Genomic DNA, 26,804 nt, shown 5'->3' with positions numbered 1-26,804 from the left:
TGCTGTCAAGGCATGATAAACAGTCGGTTATTGGATATCAATATCTGTCTTTTATGCCAAAACTCTTGCATCTTAAATGTTTCTTGTGGCCTGCTGGCATTATATTTTCATTCCTACTGTGACAACATTGTAGTTGGCTGAGATTCATATTCAATATGAGTTATTCCATTACCAAAATAAGATTACTTGAGTTTTTTAGTGTCACCAAAGGGTCAGGCCTTTGTGTAACTTTGAAAAACGGATTCATTTCCCCAGTGGATGACAAATGTTGGTTTTGTCGGATATCCATATAAGATCACAGAGGTTAGCTATACAACCAAAACATTAATTTACCAACATTGTTATTAAACATGTTGTGCTCAATCCTTAAAAAAACACTTTATATATTTGAAACCATCACACGGCTGGCGGATAATCTCTTTTGGCAATGACATGCAAAAAGGCCACATAAATGCAATTTGGGGGGAATTTGTGTGACATAAATAATGAGTAAGCCCTGGCTCCAGGCCTGTTTGGCCCTGCAGAGGAAACTGAGTAAATTAATTCCTCCTGCTGTAATGATGTTGTAAACAAAATCAGAATCACTTCGTATCGCTTCATACGCCAAGTACTGTATATGTAGAGGAACTTCTTGGTCACATTGATGCAGAGATTTAATGTTCTACTACATTTTATCCATCTACTTAAAGGAAACCAGGCAGAGGAAAATGTTATTTTCCTTTACATTTCCCTTAAAAGCTCAAGTCAGCAGGCTTTGGAAAGGCTTTGAATAATTCAGCCAATAATTCTTATGTTACCACTCTGTCCTTGCTGGCTCCCGGGGCCGTTAGAGTTGAAACCAGTGGATCACAACCTGACGGGCGGGGCGGTCCCAAGGTTGCAAAATGATTGACGAGCATACTTTTGCAGCAGAAAATTATATATTTTTTTTCTATCTTTAAAAAAAATACATATATAGCTTTCTTCCTTTTTAAATTTTGGAAAGTTTTACCTCTTCGGGCCTCTGAAATGTTTTTATATTTAAAAAAAAAAAATCATTGAAAGGAATTTCACTCTTTGGTTGAACTGCTCAACGTCTGATGTGAGGGTCACAAGTGCATGTGTCTTTGTAAGTCAGTGCTTCAGGCTAAAATGGATGGGAACTACTGGTTTAAACATTAGAGAAGAGGGTTTTCGACTGGAAATGATCACAGGAAGTAAAGAATTCACTCTCTTCTCTGTCATTAAAGTCCCCGTGAAAGACAAGTTAGAGTGTCTTTTGTACTGTGACGAAATTTCCCAGTAAAACGGAATATTGGGATGATGTTTATTACAAGAGGGACCTGAATCAAATCTGGTGCATTTCCTGAACCACTGAAAAGTGGATGGGATTAGAGTGTAAGCTACACAGAGCTACAGATGACTGTTGCTCCACACACACACACATCTCCCTCTCCTGTTAGATAAGGAGGAGGACAAGGGAGAGATGAAAGGGAGAAATTGCAGACTTTCAACCGGCTCCATGTCCCCGCAGCGCTGGCAGCACACACAGAAGAACAGCTCCCGACCTCCCGGTCCCTCCATGCTGCCATCGACCCCGCGCTCCTCACTCACCTGCCAGTAAAAGTCTGCATGTTCTGCCCACGCTGCAGGGAAACATTCACCTGAACGCCTCCCTGGAATAGGCCTCAGCCACATTGTTTTGGAGATGAAAACAATGGTAATGTACTCTAACTGGAGATTCTATGTATATTGGCGTTTCTGCCCCCTGATATCAAAACACATCTCACCCCATCTCTCTGTTAACTACTCCACCCATGTCTACAACCACAAGTGGTGAAGTGTGGTTTTATATGACCAGTGTGGCCAGCAAATCGCCCAGAGTCTTATTTGATTGGATTCATCTTTGTAAAAGCCTCTGAGTGCAGGATGACTCATCAAACATTTGACACTGCTTTACATCTTTTCACAGGAAGAGAGACATGGATTTTAATGATTATTTGACATATATTTGGCATATATTAAGAGATAAATGAACACTAGGAAAATTGATTTTTCATTTCACTGGTACTATAATTAATGCTAATAAGCCTGGAGCAAAGTGGTGAACCCCCGCCAGTCATATTGTCCTGCAGCTGCACTGCAGGTGTGAGTACCTTTAACTCCATGCCTCTAGGAAAGACAACTGTTCTGTCAGCTGTCCACTGGCTGCAGATGTTTGGTTTACTGAGTCCCTTCCTGCCTGTCACACACACACAAATCATCTGCTCATCCATCTCTCTATATTCATGCTTTTGCCTTGTATACAGATTGGACTGGGCTGTCCCTCTGGCCTTGGCTCTTCAATCACCGCTCCCCTTCCACCATCCATCCCTCCAACCCTCCATCCATCCCTCGGTTTGATCTCTCCCTCCGTCCCTGCCTGTCCGTTCCTCCCTCTGTCATTGCAGAGAGCAATATAAATCAACTGGTACCTCTGTGACAGCCGGCCAGCTTGAACACCTACTGAGTTATTTACTTCAGTGTGCCTCTGATCCACTGTTGGATCCAAACGAACACGCATTAGCACTAACACACTCAACTCTCCCCATATTCACACACATTGCTGCACAGAATACACGCAATCTGTTTAGCTGCATTAGAAGAGCTGGAAGCAGCTCTGCGAGAGCTCTCTCCCTTATTATTTTCTCCACAAGCAGCGCATGAATTTTATATGCAGCACTCCCATTGCTCTCTTATCCCTGCTTCATTCTCGAAGCTGAAAACCAACAAGGACTTGCACGCACACACACACAGCCTGCACCTCACACAGCTGGTGTGTATGATTTGTGTGGATATAGATTGGTATGTTTTTATAGTGGAAGAGAAGGTGATGGGGGGAGGAGGACAGATGGATAAGGGCATGGTCATTTTAAAAGATAGAGCGGGGGGGGGCTGCCACTCGGTAGATAATCTTTCAGGCTTTAAACACAGTGGAACAGAGGGTGAGAGGTGCCTGTCAATCACTGCAAGGAGTCCCCACTGAGGTAACCCAGGTTATGGGTTTGTTGAGGGAGGGAGTACTTACATGGGTTGGGTCAACAGAGACCAATGCACTTAGAGAGAGGACTTCTTCTTCAGAGGAATATTCTGTCTGGGACAGGGGTAAAGAAAGAGAAAGGGGCGTCAGATGTCCAGAAGACTTGGGGGTCTCAAGTTTCCAGCTGGTGTGACATGAAGGGAAATAAAGAGCATCATCTGGGAACAAATAACAATTTAAAACAGCCAATGTGGCATTACAGGGCTGCAAATTTGACCAGACACTGAATATTTTCTGCAGTAAGTCCAAAAGTTTTAGTTCTGGCTTCTGGATTGTTCATATATATTATTCACTCAGTAAACTGATCAATTATATTTTTGGCCACTTTATTTCCCCAAATGTTCATCCCTCTGCCAGAGACAAAATTGGTATGGAAATAATGAATCCTTTCCTCCCATACTCAAATATATTGAGTCTAAAAATGCTGGAATCAGTATCAGTAAAATAGCCACAAAGATTTCGTTTTTTAATTAAAAGTGTAAACCTACCTAGGATGACAAAACAACCAACTTTCCAGAAACAGGTAAGAGTCGACAGTAACCAAACAAAGCAAAGTATGGAAGAATAGAAATTTAGACTCAATAAAAGGACCAAGAACAAAAACAAACGGAAATACCAAAGTTCACAAAACCATTAATGTCTTTAGCAAATTTTAGGAAAATCCATCAAATGGTGGATTTTTCACTTAACCTGATGGTGGTGCTACAGGAAAAGGAGGAGGATCACCAAAGTCATTAAGACTGACCCTGTACCCTGAAGGTCTGTGCAAAATTAAATGGCAATCAGTCTAATAGTTGTTGAGATATTTCAGTCTGTCCCAAAGAGGTGAACCCACCCACAAACACTGAAATTCCCTAAACTACACTGAAAACAATCTATCTGACATGATGTAAATGTAATATAATTAAATTAGTGAACAATATAAAATGAACTTTCAATCTTTACATGAAAAGGTCTCAGTTTTCAGTTAATCTGAATGTGTTTGTGCATTTTCTTTCTTTTTATATATTCATAGCCAATCCTCTTTGGTACACACCCACCATAAATCTTGTTGTAAATCTGTTCCAATATAATTGTGAAATGGGAGGAGCTGTGAGTTTGGGAGCTGTGAGTGTTGTGTGGGTCATGTTGGAACATATCAGCTCTGGCCCTGTTGGAGCCGAGCTGAGCCCAAGGCTGCTTAATGAGGTTTCAAAGGCCTCGGGCAAACCTGTTAAATATATATCAGGATTTGGGTGATGAAAGATCTATTATCCCTCTCGATGGAAAAGAAACCACTGTGCAACTAAAATAGATAGTGTTTTAGTCATTTCAATTAAAAATCAACTGTGTGGTTTGAAGCAGTTGTGTTTTCAAGTAGCTGCACTTTAAGACATACAACTTAAAATTAATGCAAAAGAATTTACTTGTTTGATCTACTGAATAAAAATAAGATTCTACTTACTAGAATTTACTTGGAAATTAATTTTGTACATACAAAAAGTTAACTAGTTAAAAAGACTACTCTCCATACAAAAACTTGCCTACTTTTTAAAGTACATCAAGCACAATATTGTCATCAGTGTACAAAACACTGAAGATAGCAGAAAAAGATAGCAGTTCCTGTGGATTTATGTTGTAAAACCACTGACCTATGGTTTAGGGCAAAAAACTTGGCAAGGTGTTATAAACGACAGTTTAAACAGTAAATAAATGTACGTAAATACCGAAAAAATTAGGTAGTTAAAAGGGTCACGTGACTGCCACAAGTTACGGTGTTCACGTAAGTTACGTTGAAAAACGTGGTTCACATAACTTACGTTAAAAAAAAGGTTTACATTTCATTTCACATGGGACGTGAATCCCGCTCTCCTGGGTGAAAGTCCCCCATTTTCCACCACTCCAACCTCCAACTGACTGCGGGAATCCACCTTTTTAAACTTCACTTGGCTGTCAATCACTACTATATCAGCAAGATGGCGGCGGGCACATTACAGCGTACGGTGAAATACGGAGACATAGCTCGTTTTTTGCTGCCCTTTACACAAAACTTATATTAACGTTTTTGACAGGAGAACAGGCTGAGACGTGAGCTTGGTGTCTTCCCTCATGCCCGCCATGCACACCCTGCAACTCGTGATCTCAAAATGTTGAACACACACAAAACCTTTCTGCCAAAACCAAACTCAGAACAAGTTTGACCCTATAGTTGTATCTCAGCGGTTTTCCAGACTTTTTGTAGCTCCCAAGAACAAGCCCAACATATCCATCACAGCTCTCCAAACAGCTTGTATAGCATGTTCCTGATGTTCTGCAGCCATATAGCGAGGCAGCACGCAGACTTCTGACTTCCACCAGAGAAAAATGAGGAGCGATTTGATTGACATGTCTGTTTTCATGGAGCTGCATAAAGGTGAAGGTGTCAAACCCAGTAGCTCGGCAACAGGCTGACACGGAGCTGCGGAGGCTTACAGCTGCGTGTTCGATGATCCTTCAAACTTCAGGGGTTGTTTTACAACACACATGGATGGACAACGTATGGATCGCATTTCCATTCTGAGGAAACCAACTCCTCTATGATCAGTCTGACTGGTCAGGAGAAGAACAGCTTGGGATATGGCAGATGCTATGTTTCATATGCACAGCCTTGAGTAACAGCAATGTGCTGTGCTAAGTTTTTGTGGTAGTTTTTGTAGCATTTTTTTCAGAGAGTTGATCTCTTTCATGTTCCCTGGTTTAATGCTGCCTTCCAGTCATCCTGGTAAGCTCCTAGTTGAGACTTCTGAAGTGGTAAATACAACGTGTCACGCACTCAAGTGCATTTAGTTGGAGGGACAGACTCCCGAGCTACATCAGTAAAGTGTAGCCTCTTATCAACAGTGAGAGAGACATCTAAGACCTAAAATGTGACGAGTTCAGTTCAATTTAAATATATCAACACATAATATTTGTCTGGAAATACTAACTGGACTTATGTTCTAATCACACAGAAATGCTTCATAGTACATTTTCATTTTTTAATACACTTTCTGTCTGTTTTTGATGATGGCTTATGCCTTTAACCATGAGCTCTGGGTCCTTTTCAAAACAGAACATGTGCAATTACAAGTGCAGCAATAAAATCTGTTATTTAGAGTTTAGGAGGGCAAGACACAACTTAAAAATAATGGTACGGGCAAATCCAAACTAGTAAAAGGCTGTGTATGTGTTACATATTTAATGGTCTCACCCAATAAAAAAGCAATGGGAAAATTATGTCTGTGCATTTCTTACTTCCTTTGGGCACCAAGACCAAAAAACGGTTGTATTTTTTTAGCTGACCACACAGTTTTTTAATTATTTGTGCCGTTCTAGAGCGCAAGGACAAATTATGTATTTTATGCTTTTAATTTGGAGGAGTTGTTGTGAGTAACATCTAATTTTTCAACTTTAAATGTGCTCTACCAAGCAGTGGAGAAAGTCAATAAAAGGTTAATGAGAATATGAAATCAGTGTGTCATCCAGCCCGTATGAAATTAGATTTGCAAATAACTCTTGTGCTTCGTTTTTAACCTTGTTTGAGTGATAGCTACATTTTCCCACAGAGCACCAGCGTGTCAGTAAAAGCTGATATTTTGGCTTCCAAGGGACACAATAATGGACTTTCAAAGACCTTCCTGCGGTGGCCACATCTTTCTGTTAACGAACACAATGACCCATCAACCATGTCTCTCAGCACAGATGCTCAGTGAGGAGGCAGAGGTTTTGTCGTGTTAATGATTAAGAGGAACAAAAAAAAGGAGATGGGAATGTGGAGAGGAAACACAAATGTGAAAACTGTAAATCCTCTAAAGGCAGAGTGGGCACAGCTCTGTGGTGAGGAGAAACCTGTCTGAGTGTTTTTGAAGGAGTCTTAGAGAGTGAGACGTCTCACTTTTATAAAACTTTTTCCAAAGAAAGAAAAAAAAGTTTCATCAGAAATGGCCAAGTGCTTACCTTCCCTGCAGGGCTTTTCTGTTTATTAAAAGCTGCACCTCCGCAGCAGTTGGTTGAGCACGAACTTTCAGTCACTCAGGGAACGATGCCGCGCAATGAAACTTGACACCAGACACCAGAGAGAGAGAGGATATACTGCAGGGGTCTGAAACAAATAAACAGCAACATGGATGTGTGAGGGGCTTCATTAGGATTGTAATTACAGGGTGTAACACTAAGATCTCTTTTTAAATGAGTTAGGAAGATACTTTGTCAAGCAAGATCGCAGTCACTCGCTAGATACCTGCGTCCTCGGAGTACAGCGGCATTAGATTGAACTGAGAGAAGACTGTTGCAGCCATCAGTCAAACTCAACTCAGGGTGAGGTTGAGGGCCGGACTTATCGCGGCAGCATCTCGTCCGGTGGGATGAGGGTTAAAAGGAAACTCATTCTGAAATTATGTTTTACCTCAGCTTCGGGGTAGGGTCAAGCTGCTTAGATTAGGGTGAATGTGTGCAGCTGGTGCGTGTGACGGTGGTGTGTGAGTGTGTCTGAGTGAGCAAAGCACCAGAAACAAGTGATTACCTACCTCCAGGCCCTGTTGTAAAATGTCACTCGTCTGAGAAATGGGTCTGTGCTGGGTGACCTGTAAACTCTGACATCATTCGCTGTTCTGGTGGTTGGCCAATGTTTATTTTTTTCTAAAATGAGGGATATTGTACACCTTTCTCTATTTCTTTCTTTAGTTGTTCCCTCTGCGCCCCCTCCTGTGTCTTGCTCGGGGCTCAAATACTAAAAAAAAAGAAATGCTGCTACTCCCGTCTCTATCACACACTCACTCAACTAAAACATGTAGAACATGTAGTTAATGATCATTTAAAAACAGCCCCATAATAAGTGCAGGGTAAGATAAAAAAGCAGAATACATAACAAGATCTCCAATCTAAAATATGGATTAGACTGTTTATCAATAACCATCCATAATGACTCATATGAGACTTTGTGAAAATGACTCATATGAGCGTTTTACAGCTCACAGTAGAGAGCAGAGCGTTCTTAAAATAGCACACACGTCATTATACATACACGTACGGTTCCCAGTTGTAGAAAGGCTGCAGTTTTGGTGAATTTAGGCTACAAAACCACTGACCTAGGTTTAGGGCAAAAAACTTCAGTTAGGCGTTATAAAAGACAGTTTTAACAGTAAATACATGTACGTAAATGCTGGAAGTGAATAAGTTACGAGGGGTTACTTTTAGGGATGACGCTGATCGATCGGCAACTGATCGGATATATATATATATATATATATATATATATATATATATATATATGCAACAATACAGTCATTTAAAATGGATGGTATCAATAAATGAGTGAACTTTCAACATTAAGCTCTTGCCTGTTCTTGACTGCCCTATAGAGGCCATTTTGGCATATTGTTTTCCACAGTGCCACTGCTGCTATGAAGGAATATTAAATTTACTGCTATGCAGTAAATAAAGGTAGGTAATCTAGTAGTATCTAGTAAATAAATGATTACAATGTTAACATGAATGAAAGGCTATAGGCCTGTGCATGAGTGGATGAAATGATGGAGGGGGGTGGGGGGGCAATATAAATATCAATATCGTCCCACATGATTGATCGGATCTGATCGGTAATCAGTTCGGTGAGGCTTTAGGTGATCGGTGATTGGTATCGGTCCCAAAAAACCTGATCGGACCATCTCTAGTTACTTTTTACACGTGACACAAACCCTGTTCTCCCGGTTGAAAGTCCAACGTTTGTTCGTCCCAAACAACTCCCCCCTCCCTCCCACTCCGAGTGTGATGTCCACCATTTAAAGTCTTCATCAGTGGCGGAGGACAGTCGAATACATAAATATGAGTCATATTTTGCTGCCTCTACAAGTGCCCTTTATTGTTTTTTTGGGGGGGGGACCATCTGGAATATACCTTCATTTCTGGAGCACAAACATTACACATTACCCTATCCTTGAAATGAAAGAGCAAGATGTTGAAATATTCAGTGAATCAAAGCGTACATTTACGTTTGAACAAAACAAGTTCAAGTTGACAAGTAACAGTAGAGCTGTGGCTCCTGGAACAATTTGGGCTTTAAAGTGAAAAATATTCTTATTTTATTTTATTTGGAAAGAGACAAATGTGTTCTTGTGTGAACAGCCTCCCTCTGACACTCTTCTACTCTGTACTGACACGAGCATTAGAGCTGGGAGCTTTGGGTCCAGGATTACTATTTGGCAAGCAGCGTACTGTGTTTTATATCATCTAGAGAGCTGTCCCTGATTGGCTGGTGATATTAAGCGCGTTTCCATTAGGTACTTTTCCCTCTAGTGAACCACTATGGGTGTGACTTGGGAGAGAGGATCCGCCCAACTTGACCGGTTAGCGGCTACCAACTAGTCAAGGATACAAGATACTGGATACAGTTGAGGCGGGATATGACGTGAGTCGAACGCCATTTTTAAAAGAAATAAGCAGAGCAGACTGAAATCGGCATACAAACACGACGAACAGTAACACAGAAACCGTCTCCTCTCCTTCCATGTTGATGTCTCCACTGTTTGGACTTGTCGCGTCGGTCTGTTGTCAGCGTCGCATCACTGACGTCACGGTCAAAATTGTCACTGAATAATCACATAAGTGTCGCAGAACTATTTATGTCACATTCAAACTTATATGGTTAGCTGATACAAGAGGACCTGTGTGGAAACAGAGGCCAAGGGGAACTAACTAGTGGGTAGGGCTGGGCGATAGATCAATATATATTTGTGTGAAATGGAATTAGACCATATTGCATATATCGATATAGTTTTAAAAAAAATGTCTTTCTTTATATATAAATGCTGCCCTTACTAGGGTTTGTCATATTCAGTTCTTTTGTAATGTTCATTATTCTTTTTTTCTAACATAAATATATTTATTTCAGAAAAAAATATATTTTATTTCATAGGCTATTTTTATTTAAGATATTTTTTTATTTAAATGTGCATTTTAAGGAGCTTTGACTTTTTTAAAAGAAAAGGTACTCCAGTTGTTATACAGTTTTTATGTTCACTTAAACAGTTTCAATAAAACTACTTGTGATATGTCATATTTGGCTTTGACTTTGACTGAACATTTGCTCTCACTTTGTGATAAAAATATCGGGATATATATCGTATATCGATATTCAGCCTAAATTTATCGGGATATGACTTTTGGTCCATATCTCCCAGCCCTACTAGTGGGCGTAGCAAAAACACTCAGCCGCTTTCCAAAAAGTACTCAGTGGAAACACACCTACTGAGGAATATGGCATGGACCCTGATTCACCCAGGTACAATGTCTTTCTTGAAATCAGTTTGACGGGGAAAAGGCCGGATATCAGGTACAGCCAACAGATGTGGCTTTTTGGGACATTTAATTTTGAATTTCAAGAAGCAGAATGTCTCTCATCACCAGTGCACATTCTGTCAACAAGTCCTCCTTTACTTATATTCAAGTCAGGTCTAAAATGGCACCAAGTCAAATTATGAACACACATTAGCCTCACACCCTCCCCGCTGAGAGAAGGTCGACCCCCGCTGTGTTCGGGTGCTGTGACCTCGTCTCAAGTGGAAATAGTCTCACATGCATCAAACATGCAAACAAAATCTGTGACGTCGCACCACTGTCAACCTGTATGTCAAATTCTGAAGAAGAAAAGTTTTTGACCTCTTTCTGAGTTTAAAATTGCTAAGAAATCAAAGCAAGAATAAAAAGAGAACATAACAACTGGTAGCTCTTTGTTGCCTGACCCCTACTCCAGGCTTTCAAAGGCAGACATAGACCCCTTGATATTACAATTATGTCCCCTGATTATTTCTTAATCAGGCCAGTGTAATTAGAATAATATCCAACTGTGATTTTGAAGTGGCAAATAAAGAAAAATCACCTTTCCCCACTCTGAAAATCACACAATCTCGCTCACACACACAGTCGTGATTGACCGGCTCAAAAGCAGCGCCTGAGAAAACATGTACCCTCTGGAAGTAATTGGTGATTAAACTGAAGTGAACACACAATTATACTGTTAGAGCACGGGTCAGAGTTGTTCTCTGATCTCAATACAAGGTCAAAAAAAAGCTACGAATCACTTTTTCCCACCCCAGTCGTCGTTCTTTCTGTTGCACTGCAGAGCCTCAGCTTCCAGTCAAACCCCTATACTACAAACCAATACTATTAAAGGGATATCTGATTCATCTGCACTGTTAGTCCCTCCATCCCCAGCCTTTCCTTTTGGCCTCTGCAACAAATATACATGATGTGACACGTGTAGGATGTTTGACTAAAAAATATTACATATGTAGGCGGAAAAAAATCTCTGAAAAGTGACAAATGTTACTATTGTGCAGACTCCCCTCGCACCTAAACTCCCTCCAAAATCAGAAATTATGTTCTAACTACAGGCTACATCTGAACACACACGTGGCTGGTGCAACTGGAGGTGGGCGACATGGCCCTAAAAGATTATCACAATATTTCAGAGTATTTTTGTGATAACGATATTCTAGACGATATTAAAAAATACTGAAAAATATATAAAAAATATATTTTTTTAGTCTGTATAAATAAATAAAAGTCATGCAACAAAATTAAAATCAATCATAAATCTAAATGTAGTGTAAATTGCAAATCTCAACAGTTGCCAAATACAAAAAAATTACTCTTGACTCTTGAGTATAAGCAAATAAAAAAAAATAAACATCTAGGCGGTCCGGGGGTGGGAGAAAAATTTGTACATTTTATAGTATAATGTGATCAATAATAAATGTGAGCAAACACCTCACATAACATTTTTCACGTTTTCATAAAAGCCCAAATTTGGTGCCTCTCACACATTCTAATGCCACTCACATCATATACACTGATCTTAATCATTGTCTGTTTTAATTAATTATTGTAAAGAAGAATAAGGCTTCTTGTATGTTTTATTTAAGGCATCTCATTTTGACAGTCTTCTTGTAAATTCTGTGGTGGATTCTGTGCTCTTATTTTGAAAGCTGCAATTGTTTATCAACAGGAAGTAATAACATCTTTTTGTGATTAAAACAACTTTAATTGCTAGCTGATGTTAGCTCGAACGAACGGCATAATGCAACAGTGTATTTGGACCTCTGACGTAGACATAGACCGAAATATCGGCCGGCCAATATATCGGGCCGATATTTGCATTTTTTACTTGTATCAGCATCGGCCAATACGTGCGTGCGTTCGCTGATCAATTAGCCCATTTCACTGAGCCAACACCAGGCAAGGCTCGGTGCAACATCTGCCATTCGCTGGTGTGCTGCTGCTGATACCGGAAAAAAAAGAAAAACACATCAAATATGTGGACTCATCTGAGGCGCCACCACCTCGAGTCCTATAACAACATACACATTGTTTGCTATCCAGCTTTTAATATGTTTTGTTTGTTTAAATTGAGACTTGTGTAACATTTGTTGTCATTGTGTAATTTTTATCATGTAAATGGAGGAAGAAAAGGCAATATCGGCTTCAAGAATCGGCCCAAAAAATTTGGCAGTACATATCGGGGATTGGTTAAGACTGATGTCAAAATAATAATAATAATAATCGGCCTTAAAAAAACAGTGTCGGTCGACCACTACTCTGACGGCCCAAACAGGTTAAAAGTATTTAGTTTGGCTTGTACGCACGCAGACGTACATGGAGAGATGATGTGGGGACAAGATTACAGACAGGTAGGTGCTTGTTTTGAAGCGCAGTGGGAGGGCAGCTCGGTATATTCAGTGCGTGTGTGTGTGTGAGCAACCCGTTCTCATTCCCAAAGCGTAATATACCGACGATTTGTCACACCAGGCCAAGACCTTTCCGGTGATGTATTTGGTTTAGCTCTATGACAAAGTTTTATTTTTTCACATCTCGCACTCAGAGCACTCAAAGGGCTGTGGGAATCTAAGTCTGTTAGGGCAGATTTCCAAGGTTTGAAAAAAATAAAACTTTGTCATAGAGCTAAACCAAATACATCACCGGAAAGGTCTTGGCCTGGAGAGTAACATATATCATTTCAAGGTTCTATAATATTCTTGCTTTGAGATATTGACCTTTGAACCTTAACCCTGGGGCATATTTAAATGATTATAACTAAGAGACAAAAAGGGTTACAGACATGAGACCTACTGTTATAGAAAGGTGTTGACATGGACTATAATGTGAGCATAGTCACTAAGGGGTGGGAGTGGGGGGGGCTTTAGGATATGCTGAAAAAATAACAAATCCCCCATTGAACAAGACAATATTTAAATTCTGATGCCAAAAATGTGATTGACATCCCCTCAAACCCCTGGAAAGCCACTAATTAAGTATTTCCAACTTCTAATTTTAGGGGAAAACCTATTTTATTAAAAAAAACTACAACTCCCTAGACCTCTCGTTTTGTAGCTCTTCCGTATTAGGGTTGTGAAAACCTATTTCTACCCAATATATCGAATATCACACACTGTCTAATAAATAATTATACTGTATGTATATTATCTATGCTAAAAAAAGACAACAATGTTTGTTTAATGAAGATATTTTAACTAAAACAGGCGATTCAATGAGATGGCACAGCACATCCGCGAGGATCGGACTACATCCGGTATGATTGCGGTAGATTACAAAATAAAACAGATTTCAAAATAAAACACAGCGGATCGTCTTTTTCTGGCGAGATCTTCGCCACAAAGTGATTATGTACATTCACTGAGTGAATATTAAGAAAATAAAACATATATTTCTCGCTAGAAATGTAATCAAAATCCATTTTTATGCAGAAACAAAGTCAAAATATTTATTTTTTTTCACTAAAAATGAGAGAAATGTCCGCCAGCAGAGTGCCGTAAAACAAACGAATAAAAGTTTATTTCTTAGAATCTTCTTAGAATCGAAAGAGAAAAAAATTATACTGAGAGCCACAACATGAAGCTATTTTATTGTTGAATTATCAGTGAGACTTTGATGTGTTTGTGTTGAGAAATGTTGACGATGTCATTAAAAGAAATCCTTAAAATAGGGAGAAAAATACTTCCGTGCACAGGGTCCTCGGTTCTCCAATCAGATTGTCGCTCGCAGCGTCATGGAGGGCCGTGGTCGGGATATTATTGGAGTGAATAGACGGCTGTAAGCCTCTGCTCTAAGCGTTTCTCAGCGCCGCAAGCAGGTTTATATTGGAGTCAATTGAGAACCCAGAGCGTTTCACACAGACGTGGAAGGGTACCCTTTGCGTCAGTATGATACGTCTAGGGGTGTGACAAATCGTCGGTATATTACGCTTTGGGAATGAGAACGGGTTGGTGTGAGAGTGCGCGTGCATGTCTCGGAGGAGGAAGGAGAGGTGGGTCGGGGTTTTGACTGACTGACGGGTGACAGACACTCGGCTGAGCAGAGACACAACAATATTAGTAATAGTGTACATATACTTTCAGTAGCCTGAAATGTGACGTTAGCGCAGCACACGAGACTATGGTGGGTCGCCACAGTCTGGGTAAATAATGGGAAATCCTTATGCCACTACGTCAAGTATGAATGTTGCCAATATCATGATATGCATTTTTTTTACACATAAAAAAATATACCGGTATAATCGTGAACAATACTATATGGCACACCCCTAGGTGCAACCCACTGCTGTTTTTTTCTCAATGCATTTAGCTGGAATGAGCAGTTCTTGTACTTTCAGGGCTTGTGAAAGAATTTAGTCAACATCTCTCCTTAACTGACACACCAATTACGGAATTAGTTTGGACAAAGAGTACACTTGAAAATCTGAAGGCCGCAGTGGTTTTGAGCATGTTTTACTGTCGGCTTAGAAATATTGGATCATTTTATTAAATTATATTCTGCAGTAATAGCAGAGGTTGCCTCAGGCCAGCCTTTAAAAGGCTGCTGGTGTAATGCCGGCTGCATTACTTCCTGTGGTATCTTATAGATGACCTGCAACACCTCCAGCAGAAAGCAGCTTTCCTTTTGAAACCCACCCACCCACTGATAGTTTTCCTTTTATTTCATCATCTATATATATATATATATATATATATCTGTTCTGATAAAAAAAAAAAGCTTTTCATTTAGCAGCTTACACATTGTTTTTGACTCCTTTACACTGTATTCCTGTGGCCTTAGTTGCAACACTTTCGCATCCTTACATCTCCCCGAGCAAATATTGTGATGGCGAGCAGATGTTGATATGACAGCTGTTTAAATATAGCTCCAAAATCAAAGTGGAGACAATGCGCCTGGAGGCTCTCTGAGCTGCCACCTACATTTCTTGGTGTAATTAGGAGCTTCCAGATATCTGATCAAAATAATTATTTTACAGAGCTATTTAAAATCAAGGTGTGAAAGGCTCCTGTTTTGTTTTTGTGTTTTTAAATGAAGATGAAACCTTTTTTGCTTTTTGTAATATCTCCATTCTTTTAATGTATGAATGCACAACCAGACTGAAGCAGTGTGATGCAACATGAGTATTAGTGGTGGACTTCCTTTACTGTTTCTGATATTACATCTGATGCATTAGCTTCATCGTCTTTTACACTTTAATAAGAGGAGTAAATGAGCCAGAAAAACAGATTTTAAAATGTTATTCATTGTGGTGCATGCAAGATGTCAAGTAAATGGAAAATTTAAAGTGAGAGTCATCCTCTGGACTGAAAATTAAATGCTTATATTAAGCCTCTACAAAACATATTTTGCAAATTAAACCACATTATCCGTCTCATCTCCATTTCCCAATGCCAGGGTCAGAGCCCTCTGGGGTGGTCATAGGATGTCAAGTTTGGCAACATGATTAATACAATAGAGAAGGAAAAGAAAACGCATTTCTGCTACACAAACACAAATATAAATCTGATTATTTCTCACTTTTCCCTAACTTTTGCTTCTTTTCTTGTGAGATCTCTTCAGGTCTCAAAAATCATTCAGAGGAAACCATCTATGAAGGTAAAAAGTTTTTTAGATTTTCAATTTCTGACAACAAAAGAAAACTCAGAGGTTGTGAAGATTGCAAAACTGTTGTTACACCAGTGCTGCAAATAACAATACAGTCAATATTTGCCCTAACGCTTTCAGTTGATTTTGACTAATGCGTCGATCAACAAATACTTTTGGCTCAAACTGATTTGCTCAAAAGTTGCACATTAACTTCATGGAAACTGCTTTATCGGCCCAAATACTTAAAAAGGTGTCAACCAAAATAACCCAGAACAGAATAGTATCTAAAGCAGACCTGGGCATTGGGCGGCCCGCAGGCCACATCCGGTTACTCAGAAGTTAGAAATGAATACAACTGCAGTGCTTTTATTTTGAAGGCGGTTTATGTATATATGCCTGACCTTAGGTACCTTAAAACACGTATTGCTTTTTGCACAAAGTTAATAAATTACTGGATTACTGCATAACATACATGCTCTATATTGTTTTTGTGGTTTGAATGTACGTTTAGTAGCATTCCTGGCTGAATGACAGTCGACTCTTTAACTGATAGTTCACAAGATTTATTTAAAATCGTAGCTCCATAAAAATAAAAATAAGATATTCCTTGGTCACCTTGTGAATCCACAGTAAGAGCTACGAGGTGGGAAAACAATAACAAACATTAGCATTAGCACTTGAGCAAACAAGCACTTTTACTATAGTTAAGACAACAAATATAGCCACTAATATATATGACAGAAGAAAATGAACTCCAACAAACCTTGTTCCCTGTCAGTCAGCCACTATAGAAGCCTTTTTGATACTTTATATCAACTTTATATGAATTACGCATTATTTACCGTTCGTTTTTCATTTAACCGTTCCACCTGTTATTTCCTGTCACTACCTTTCAAAATTAAAGCACCCGTTTCACGCTGGACGGCACCTTTTCAAAATAAAAGCATCACAACATTGTAAAACACCTAGAAAATGTACAAACATGAAAAACAAGCTATATAATATAAAAACACCAATAGGAACCTTGCTAAAGGCCATTTACAGTTGTGTTTAAAATAAATGGAAAAGTGATAGGTGTATTTACTACTTTTTAGTACTATATTTGATTGACTCCACATTAACAGTATTATCATAACATGTATTCTATTCTGTATATCTTCTCAGTAGCAGCTCAAAATCAGATAATTTACTGTATTTTTTTAAATTAATATTGAGCAGAATTTAGTTCAGAATTTTGGTCCGGCCCCTGCAACCTTCGTGGTATTGGTCCATGTGGCCCCTTGCAAAAATGAATTGCCCACCCCTGATCTAAAGTATAGTAAACAACAAGGAAATGTGAAGAGGACAGATACCATCGACAATCCTGCGCATACGGTCAAGCAAGACCATCTCTGCATCCAATTCTTCATTAGCCCCCATCGGTTTCCAACAGGAAATCAGGATCTGAGGAGTCCTTGTTTGGCCGAGATTTGGCTCCTTTTTCTCTGTGCTGATCTGACAGAGCATAGAACTCAGAGCCAAGAGGCATCCTGATGGCAGACATTACCGCACAATGATGTACAAATTGAAGGAATTGTCAGAATTGCATTTCACTGGAATTGCACCTTGCACAATTTCATGATTGATTGGACCTCTCCAGTCAAACGATATGTGCATTCAAATCTTTTTCTACTAAGATACAGGGGAAAAAATGATTATTGTATGGTCCTGCTTACAGACAATCACCACAAGTGTTCTTCAAATGCGACGAGTGATTGACCCACTGCTGCAGCAGCTGCAACCCAAACAGTGTGCTGCGTGGTAGAGCTGAGCGTGGTTTATTTGACAGTTGGCAGTTCAGTAAGGAGTGGTGGTGGCATTTTCCACATTTGAATGCTTCTATTTATATGATGGGTACCAATGGAGTGCTCCATCTGTACCTGTACCACTTTAAAAGGTACATGCAACGTGTGTCGAAGGGTTTTAGCAGCTCCGTCTTTAAATATCAGGAGACAATCAGCGCCCCGTGGAGCCTCCTCTCCAGCCCCGCGCCCCCGCTGTGCTCGCCGTGCCTCCCCCTCTCTGATGCGGGGCCATGTGAGAGACCATCCCTGTGGCCAGGGACCGGGGAAGTCAGATTGATTAAACAAGCTGCGGGCATAATGTGATCATGTATCAGTCAGCCCACACGTTTAGCTCCGTAATTCTTTCTCCACGGCAGCCTGTCTCCTCTCCAGCTTTGGCCTTTTGAAGTTGAGATCTCACAAATCCCCCCCTCTCGACTCTGCCCCCCCTCCTCATCCGTCCATCCACTCTTCCCGCTCCATCATCCTCTTCCCATGTGTCCCTCTGTCCATCCCCAGCCTCCAGCGCTCCTTCACCCTTAATAACTCCTCTCACCCCGTCCTTCCTGACCTCCAGCATTCCTTCGCCCTCGATATTTCCCCTCACCCCGTCCGTCCACTGCTGCTTCCTCCCATCATTAGGCGTTTTACCCCGCTCCCTTCCCCTCCTCTATCAGCTGGCTGCGTAGCTGAGTGTTGCTTTGCTAATGGCACTCCAAGGGAGCACGGAGATAATACTGTTGGCTTTAATTAAAGACATTAAAGGGCTGGAAAGACACAGAGCCCCCGGGATGATGTGTTCTTCTCTCACACCTCCCGAAATACCTCTCTCTCTCTCTCTCTCTCTCTCCCTCTCTCTATCTCGTCTCTTTTCCCTCCATCACTTTTCCTTCTCTTCCCTTTGCTGTTGCTCATTTGATTCCTTTCTTCTTCTCTTGGATCACCATCTCCCCCTTCTCCCCTTACGCCTACTCTTACTCTCACTTCCTTCCTGTTTGCTAGTTTCCTCCTATGTGTAATTTTTTTCCCTCTTACTCACTCCTTGTATGTTTTATTTTATCTCAATCTTTACCTCCCCCTCTGTCAGCATCTCTTTCTTCCCCTCTCCACCCAGAGCATGTTCCCCTCCTCTGCCTCCTTCTTGGCACTCAGTGACTTGTGAATATCTTCATTAGTTTTCATGCCTGGAACTTTGTTTACCATTAATTAGTGTTTTTCCTGTGAGTTTGATTTACATCACAGAACTGATGCAGGTTTTCAGGAGCCTGTGTGTCTCTTTAATGCTGGCAGGAGCTGAGCACCAACTTAAATTTAGAAACTGGAGGTAGGGACTAGCGTAGATTTCAAAACAGATTGGGTGTATTTGTTTTGCATTTCCTCTGACTGCTTAGAAACCAGACAACCTCCTAAATTTTGGCTTTTGCCTGCTGGATTCAAGCAGTTATCTGGTGCACTTCAAAGCTTCTGTGATGCCACCGTCCACATGCACAAAACAGGAAGAGAGCACAAAAAACTTGTATAAAACAAAATAAAGTAAAACGTGTTGCAGGTAACAAATTGTAGGTGAACAAGGCTAAGCAAACATTTAAACCAAACAGCAATCAAAACTAAACGCAGCACTTCTTTTTGGTTGCACATAACAAATCTGACATAATTTAATTTTTATCTTAGTGCCCTTTTGGTCCGGCATTTCTGACTTTTCACTTTGATATGAACCAAAATGCAGGTGTGAAATCAATCCAAACAGCCAAACTTTAGTCTGATGAAAAGAGATGGTCTTGTGCAGATCAAATTGAACCATGGTTCACTTCATTTCTAGCGTTAAAACATTGTTTTGGAGGGTTTGGACTTTCAGAGCAATTATAGGAAGTTCTGGCAGGCTATTGTCCGAACTAGAAAAAGTAAAAAACAGCTCAACAAATTACAACAAGCCGCTGCAGCACAAAGAGGAGAGGAAGAGACTAAATGTTGTAAAAAGTTGTAAAGTAGAATTAATAATGACTCATGGTTGTATAAATCTGCTAACCAGTTAAGTTGCATATTCTGTCCAGACACATACAGTAAGTATACGTAGTGAAGACTACTGAAGGAATTTGTTTGAAAGGGATTAAGTGTGTTTTTTTTTTGTTTAAATGAATTTATCACCATATTTGCATTTAAAATTCCAGTGAATAAAACCTCAAGTCCAAAAAGAGTTTGGATGTTGTCTCAAACATGTTAATAAAAACAAAGTATGGAATCTGTTTTATCTTTTTTTACACAGCGTTCCAACTTTTATGTAATGAGGGTTGTAATTTCCAGTAAGAAACATGCCTATTTATCCAGAGGAGTACTGTAGACAGAGAGCTTTGTCACACGGTGCTTCGACAATCACATGAAACTCAAAATTAGCAAGAAGCAATAAGCATGTGGTGAACTACCAGAGGAACTGGAGAGAACACAAGCCATGACAGTAGACAACTGTTCATATGTGGAAAGAAGCCACACATCTCAAACCAGCAAAAAGATCTTTACAACCACCACAGTTCAAGATGGAAACACAAGATATGTGTCACCAATTCAGTAACCAACCAAATTTGAAAAAGTTCCTGATCATGGCTGAGACTCAAAACAGCTTGGGTGCTGCGCATCGCCTAAGTTAAATGAATGCAAAGTAAATGTAGACAGAATCAAAACTAACCTTGTAACTTTTACCAAATCTAATGGTGGTAGTTGGTCGGACTTTTTTTTTCGAGTTGTCTAGTAGCTTTTTTGGTGATTATTATTCATTATGTGCTCTACAGTAGCTTTTCCAGCCTTTTTTACTCAGATATGGTGATAATAATGATTCCAAATGATGTGTAACTGCATATTTATTCATGAAAAAAGAAACGTGTCCTGAAGTCTTGCACAAAGCTATCGGAAAAACGTTGCTTATGGCTTTAAATAGTGGCCAGAAAAGTGTTTATGCAGAACATTATGATGTCACAATGAAGTTGACCTTTGACCTTTAGCATATAAAATCATAATTTTAGACATGTGTTTGAAATTTTGTCATAAATAGCACATGAATTCTTAAGTTATATGTAAAAAAACATGTCAAAGACCATTATCCTCAAGTCCAAGTATTTATTTGTGCCAATTTTGAAGAAATACCATCAAAACATTCCTTAGAGATCACGTTCACAAGAGGGATTGACAACCAGAGACACGATGGAGCCAAACAGAAGTGTTCTTTGTGTGTGAGACAGAGCTGGTGGAAGTTCGTGACTGTATGCCCACACGAACTTATTAATCCAAACACACAAACATTAAAAAACTCTGAAGGGGTTGCATTCCAGACTGGCGCACTGCTGGACACACACAGACACAGACACACACACACACACACACACCACACACACACCATTGCCAGCAAAACTGTGTACTTCCAGGCGTTGATTAGTCTGCCTGGTGGTGCTTCCCTGCATCTCCATTTAGTCATTATTGAAGGCGCATCTGCTCTCTATAAGCTGGCTCCTGTTTATATCCCCATCATCTACAATGCAAGCACACACACACACACACAGTCAAGGATGCACCAACACCTTGACAGACCTGAAAGCAAGCACGTATGCACGTCCACACACGCAGGCATTCTCGTATGCATGCCGATGTCTATACACACACGCAAACACACACACACCTCAAGGAGAATCACAATGGGAGCGAGGCACTTTCCGATCATCTCACATCAGCTCAACACCCCTCCATAAATAGAAAAACCGGCTCAGCACCGCAGGGAAGGAAACAACATTTGGAGAGCAGATTAAAGTGGGGGTTTCTGGGGTGGAGGTGTGTGTGTGTGTGTGTGTGTGTGTGTGTGTGTGTGTGTGTGTGTGTGTGGTAATGTTTCGCAGAGCTGTGTATCACGTTGTGTGCGTTCATCAAACGAGGTTCCTGGGTCAAAGAGTGATGAAATCGCGAGTCCACTTTCATTTCCTAATACACTATATAATGTGTGGGTCTGCAGAGGCATGTCTGGATGTGTCAAACTACTTGTATCAGTGTTATCTTCAGTGTGTGCCACTGTGTGTGTGTGTTTTTGTGTGTGAGTGAGGGAATGAGGAAGACTGAGTCACCCTCTGGCTTGCCATCTTTATCCCTGGCACCCTGTTCCCTGTTTAGCCCCACGGCAGCAGCAATGAGAAGTCCTCTCGATTCAATCAAACAGACGACATGAAGGGAAAACAGAAAAAAACGCCGAAAACAATTAACTTTGACAGAGAAAGGAGCGACGGGGGGGGAGGCACAGAGTTTAGGTGGAATTGGAGAGGGGACTGAGGGAGTAAATAAGAAAGAAAAGGAGAGAGAGGCAAAGGAGACAAATTGAAAGGTGATGAGACAATATGTATGAGACGTACTGATATATTCTGTGATGTAAAAATGTTCATTTTGCATCCAAATGCTTACGAAAAGGTATTGTATGAATTCTGATTACATCCATTTGGTCACAGGACACTTTGCTATATTTGAGGGATGATGTTGCTCGTGGGAAAAGTGAAAAATCTTTATAATTATTTTCATGCAAACACAAACGGTCCTCAGAGCGAACACCTGCAGCTCGTTAAACAGCCGCACAAGAATGCATGTTGGAGGAAGCATCATGAAGTAGCTACTTTTTTTGTATCCATGTATCAGTAAGTAATTGTTGTTTTTTCAATGTGTCATGCAGCTTATTCATGTAAAAAATCATTCATCAATGCTAATGTTTTTCAAGTGGGTAGTACTTCAACAGGAGTGTGCAGCCACAAAGGTAAGTGGAGGTTGTACGACTTTGTACTTTAGAGCCTCACAATAGACATTTAAATCATCCTTTCTTTAGTTCAGTATGTTTCGACTTCTATGCTCCGGCTACAGTTCAATCCCAGGGCTGATAATTCCAATTAAGTTTTATTTAAAACAAGCAAAACACAGTAAGACATTCTTGGTCTTGGAAGAGGATGAAAATGATGGTTCCAAAGACGACACTACATGGTCCGTCTCAGTCAAGACACAATTTTTAAATAACATTTTTTATTAATGCTACTGCAATAATAAATAAAGATACAGTATGTAGCTACATGTGATGTCAAATCTGCTCAAACTTCAGGACCATTTCAGATATGCCACAAATCCTTCCAATCACCCAACAAGAGGATCATTTGTACTTAAAGGATTAAAAGTAAAAGTACTTGTTATGCAGAATGGAACCACTCAGATTGTTTTATTTATTCCAAATATATTGGTACTTTCCGAGAAAGGATACAAACCGAACAGAACAGTCAGACAGGACCGTCAGTTGGTAATGAAAGGTCATTTATAATTTCCAGAATATGAATGAATGCCTCTTTTTCAGTACCTGACATCAATGTGATTCAACTGATGACGGCATGATTACCATAGCAACTTTAAAAGGCTGAGTTTAAAACCAAAATACTGAAGGGCGCTCTGCATTTTCAATAAAACATTTCCTGTAAACAAGGGGCAGCAGCTCCTTGTGTCAAAATGCCCGTTGAGGCTGCTCTTAAGATACTTTTCCCTTATTTTCAACACACAGAATGCATGAATCTACTTTGTGTTTATATGCTTTTTATTTATTCTATTTTCCTCTTTTCCCAGTAAACTTCTTTGTCTTTCAGTGCAGCACTAACACAATTTTCTCTGCAGGGTTTCATCTAATCTAAAGCGTGGCGCTGGCCCTCCCTGCCACTAGCTATCACGCTTTGTAAGTGAAATGTCAGAATTTGTGTAAAACCCCAGACGCAGATATTTGCAGGGTCTTTCTCTCCCTGAGCTGCAAGTTAGAGGAAATACAACGGACGTTTGCTAGCAAGTTTAACGGAGAAAGTCTCTGATATCTTCATTTTGCAAATTTCCAAGGTCCTGAGGTAAAAAAGACAAAATCAGCAGACCTCCTCTAGTAATACTAATTCTGCCCTGAGAGGGATTAAGAGAAAAAAAACAGGGCAGGAGATACACGATGGAGGAGGGAGGACAAGCCGAAGGTGCTTAATTTAACATGAGAGGCAGCATACAATATTCATAAGTGATGCTTTTCTCCTAATGTAGCTGGTAGTCTGACAGCAGTTTATCTATCCAGAGTCGTAGGTATTCCTTCACAATCTGTTGTGTCGATGCCACCTGTCAGTGTATACAGTTCTACTGAGTGATTTCAAGCTTTTTATCTTCAGCAAATTACCATCCAAGTGTGGCCGAGTCAATTTGAAAACAGCATCTATATGTTTCATGAAGGCAGCGCGTCACAGGGACCGTTTCAAAAATCACCACAGCGAGACGGCTTAATTGTTTTGCAATCACCTACACAAGTTGACAGCGGTATGAGTTCTCAAGAGAAAAATCAGCATCACAAATGCTGAGTCCGTGCATGAGCAGGAAGCTGCCTCAGTAGCACAGCCATCTTCACTATTCACGTATTCCCGAAGCACACAGGACCTCGCACACAGAGCAAAGAGAGGTGAACACCTCCGAACGGGGAACTTAACAGAGGACAGCAAGAGTTCACTTGAGGTACAGTCTTCGTTTTCCCTTTGGAAGTTACAGCCAACTTATAATACAAAGAGACTCTTTAGGCGGTGCTTCAGTGGCACCTCAGCTCCCGCTCTTTCATCTCTGAACACTCGGCTGCCTACTGACACAACCAAAGAGGAATATACTGTATAAGAAGAGTGCTGATGGGGTTCAGCTGCCGTTTGTTGTCTCATTAGGCTGCTTCTTGTGCCTCGGTCTCCTAACCAGTGCTTTGCTTTGGGAAAGAGAAAACAGACTCTCCCGATCACTCCACATCACCAAGATCCAAGGTGATTTTACTTCTTTTCCCTTTATGTCAGAGTTGTAATAAGGACATGGTGATGCCTTATTAATCAAGATATTACTGCATGGTGTTGATATGATTGTTAACTGATCCAACAATTACTTTACCAAGCATTTCTCCCTTTCTAAAATACAGGAAATACTCACGATCTGCATTGGAACTAGGAATAGAATCTGATCATTTCACATCAATTTACATCCCCAATCCAAGCTACATTACAGCTTATGTCACCTTTAAAATACTCACCATGAGGTGAGTGAGTTTCCAGCTTGTGCATAAAAACACCAGAGCTAAAAAAAAAAAGAAATCACAAAACTTCAAATGTGCCAAATGTATGCTTGGCTGAGGTGGAAAAGTTGGCCCATCACAAAAGAGAAGACACAACAAAGACTGACGGAAACACACTTTTCAAATACGCCTTGATGTCACAATACCTGCTGCTGTTTATTCTACCTAGACTCTCACTGTTACATGCCTCTACTCTACCAGACAGACCGAAAATAAAGAATCAAAAAGGCGGGTCTGTATTTAACCACAATATTCCCACTTCAAGTCCAAATGCAGGCTCATGTCGCACATCTCTCTCTACAGTATCACAGCATACATGTGGGTTAGAAGGAAACTGTATTCATAAGGTTATAGAAACAAATGCTCCTCTATAATTGGATAAAAAACACATGCATTGATTTAACATTTTATTTTGCAACAATCTCAGTATTATTATTATTTCTTTTGCAACATTTCAGCCAAGCCATCTGCAGACACATTCATCTGCAACATTTAATCTTCAGTGTTAAAGCATAATGATATTAACGGCAACATAGGTCCAGTGGCAGAAAAAGTATTCAGACCCCATACTTCAGTAAAAGTACTAATACCACACTGTGAAGTTTAAGTACAAAAGTATCAGCATCAAAATGTACTACATACAAAAAGTACTAGTTATGCGGAATGAACTCACTCACTGTTTTATATATCCGAAATATATTATTGTATTTTTATTTTTGATGGATTTATGTAAGCAGGATTTTACTGATAGAGAGTCCAGATAGAGATCATTTTAACTACTTATACTTTTATGTAGTTCAAATTATAATCATGCGTAATGATTTTAAATGCATCATGTTTTTATGTTAAATCTCAACCTGAAAAGAAACTAAAGCTGGCAGCTAAATGTAGTGGAGTAAATAGTACAATGTTTGCTTCAAAACATAGTGGAGTAGAAAGTTACATGATGAAATACTCAAGTAAAGTACAAGAACCTCAAAACTGTGCTTAAGTACAGTCTTTGGTAAATGTACTTAGGTTGGTGCGAGGGCGTCAACCGACAATGGACTTAAAACTAGGATGCCAGTTTTGTCTAGAAGTAGCATTATGCTGTAATAGATGTGTGTTTGCAGCGTGTTTAAAGCAGCGGCTGCCTAACATCTTGTCACAATGACAACCAGGGCACTTTCAATACACAGTACACTGTTTTGCTTCGGTTTAAACAGCTTGCTAAGGTGTATATGAAACAGGCTTTGAGGTGCACCTTCTCTCATTTGGTGTGTCAGAGGTGCTGCCTAATTAGCAGCGACGTGTATATAAACCCACTACATTATAAAGACAACAGGGTGTTCAACTCAACATAGTTTAGTGAAATAAAAAAAAATGTTTGCTTGGTTTTGTCTGGGCTGAATACACCCTGGGTTGTTCATAAACATTCATATTTAACATCTATGTGGTTTAAAAAGAGTCAACTTGTCTGTCTATTTGCAGAAATGTAAAATGTCAACATTTATTCTGGTGACATTTGAAAGACAACATACAGTTTCTTGAGGCAGAGGACAGAAGGTCAATAATCCACTATACATCATCTTGCTTTATGTATGCCTGAGTGCCTTGAAAAACAATATGGCAGAAGAAAAAAAACTGTACATATTTATGTTGTCATTTAAGTCTGGACTGAGGATGAAGTTGGTCTGAAGCAGTCCCTCCCTGCCATTACCAGCTTTTATGATGAGCATTGATTATGAGGCATGGTGCTTCCTCTCTGCTTACCGTAACAATTTCAGAAGATGGTTAACGGCTTACAGTATCTGCACTCCACCAATACCGCACTCTGCTGCCCATAATTACCAATTTTTCCAAGTAAGCAGATCTGCACTGTGCTTCATAATCAGTTCTGCACTGTAAAGAC

General features: G+C 40.0%; 1 long non-coding RNA gene across 2 annotated transcripts in view; it reads right to left on the bottom strand.

Moving 5' to 3' along the window:
* Positions 1 to 7,018: 7,018 nt before the first annotated feature.
* LOC131985366 (uncharacterized) overlaps positions 7,019 to 26,804 on the bottom strand; it is a 28,003-nt gene continuing 8,217 nt past the window's right edge. For both annotated transcript variants that reach the window (XR_009395627.1, XR_009395628.1), the window contains one exon: positions 7,019 to 7,157. This is a non-coding gene — a long non-coding RNA (uncharacterized LOC131985366). The remainder of the gene's footprint in view (positions 7,158 to 26,804) is intronic.

Source organism: Centropristis striata, chromosome 14, assembly GCF_030273125.1.
Source record: "Centropristis striata isolate RG_2023a ecotype Rhode Island chromosome 14, C.striata_1.0, whole genome shotgun sequence".
NCBI classification, from domain to species: domain Eukaryota; kingdom Metazoa; phylum Chordata; class Actinopteri; order Perciformes; family Serranidae; genus Centropristis; species Centropristis striata.
This window is presented reverse-complemented; position numbering and strand designations above follow the sequence as displayed.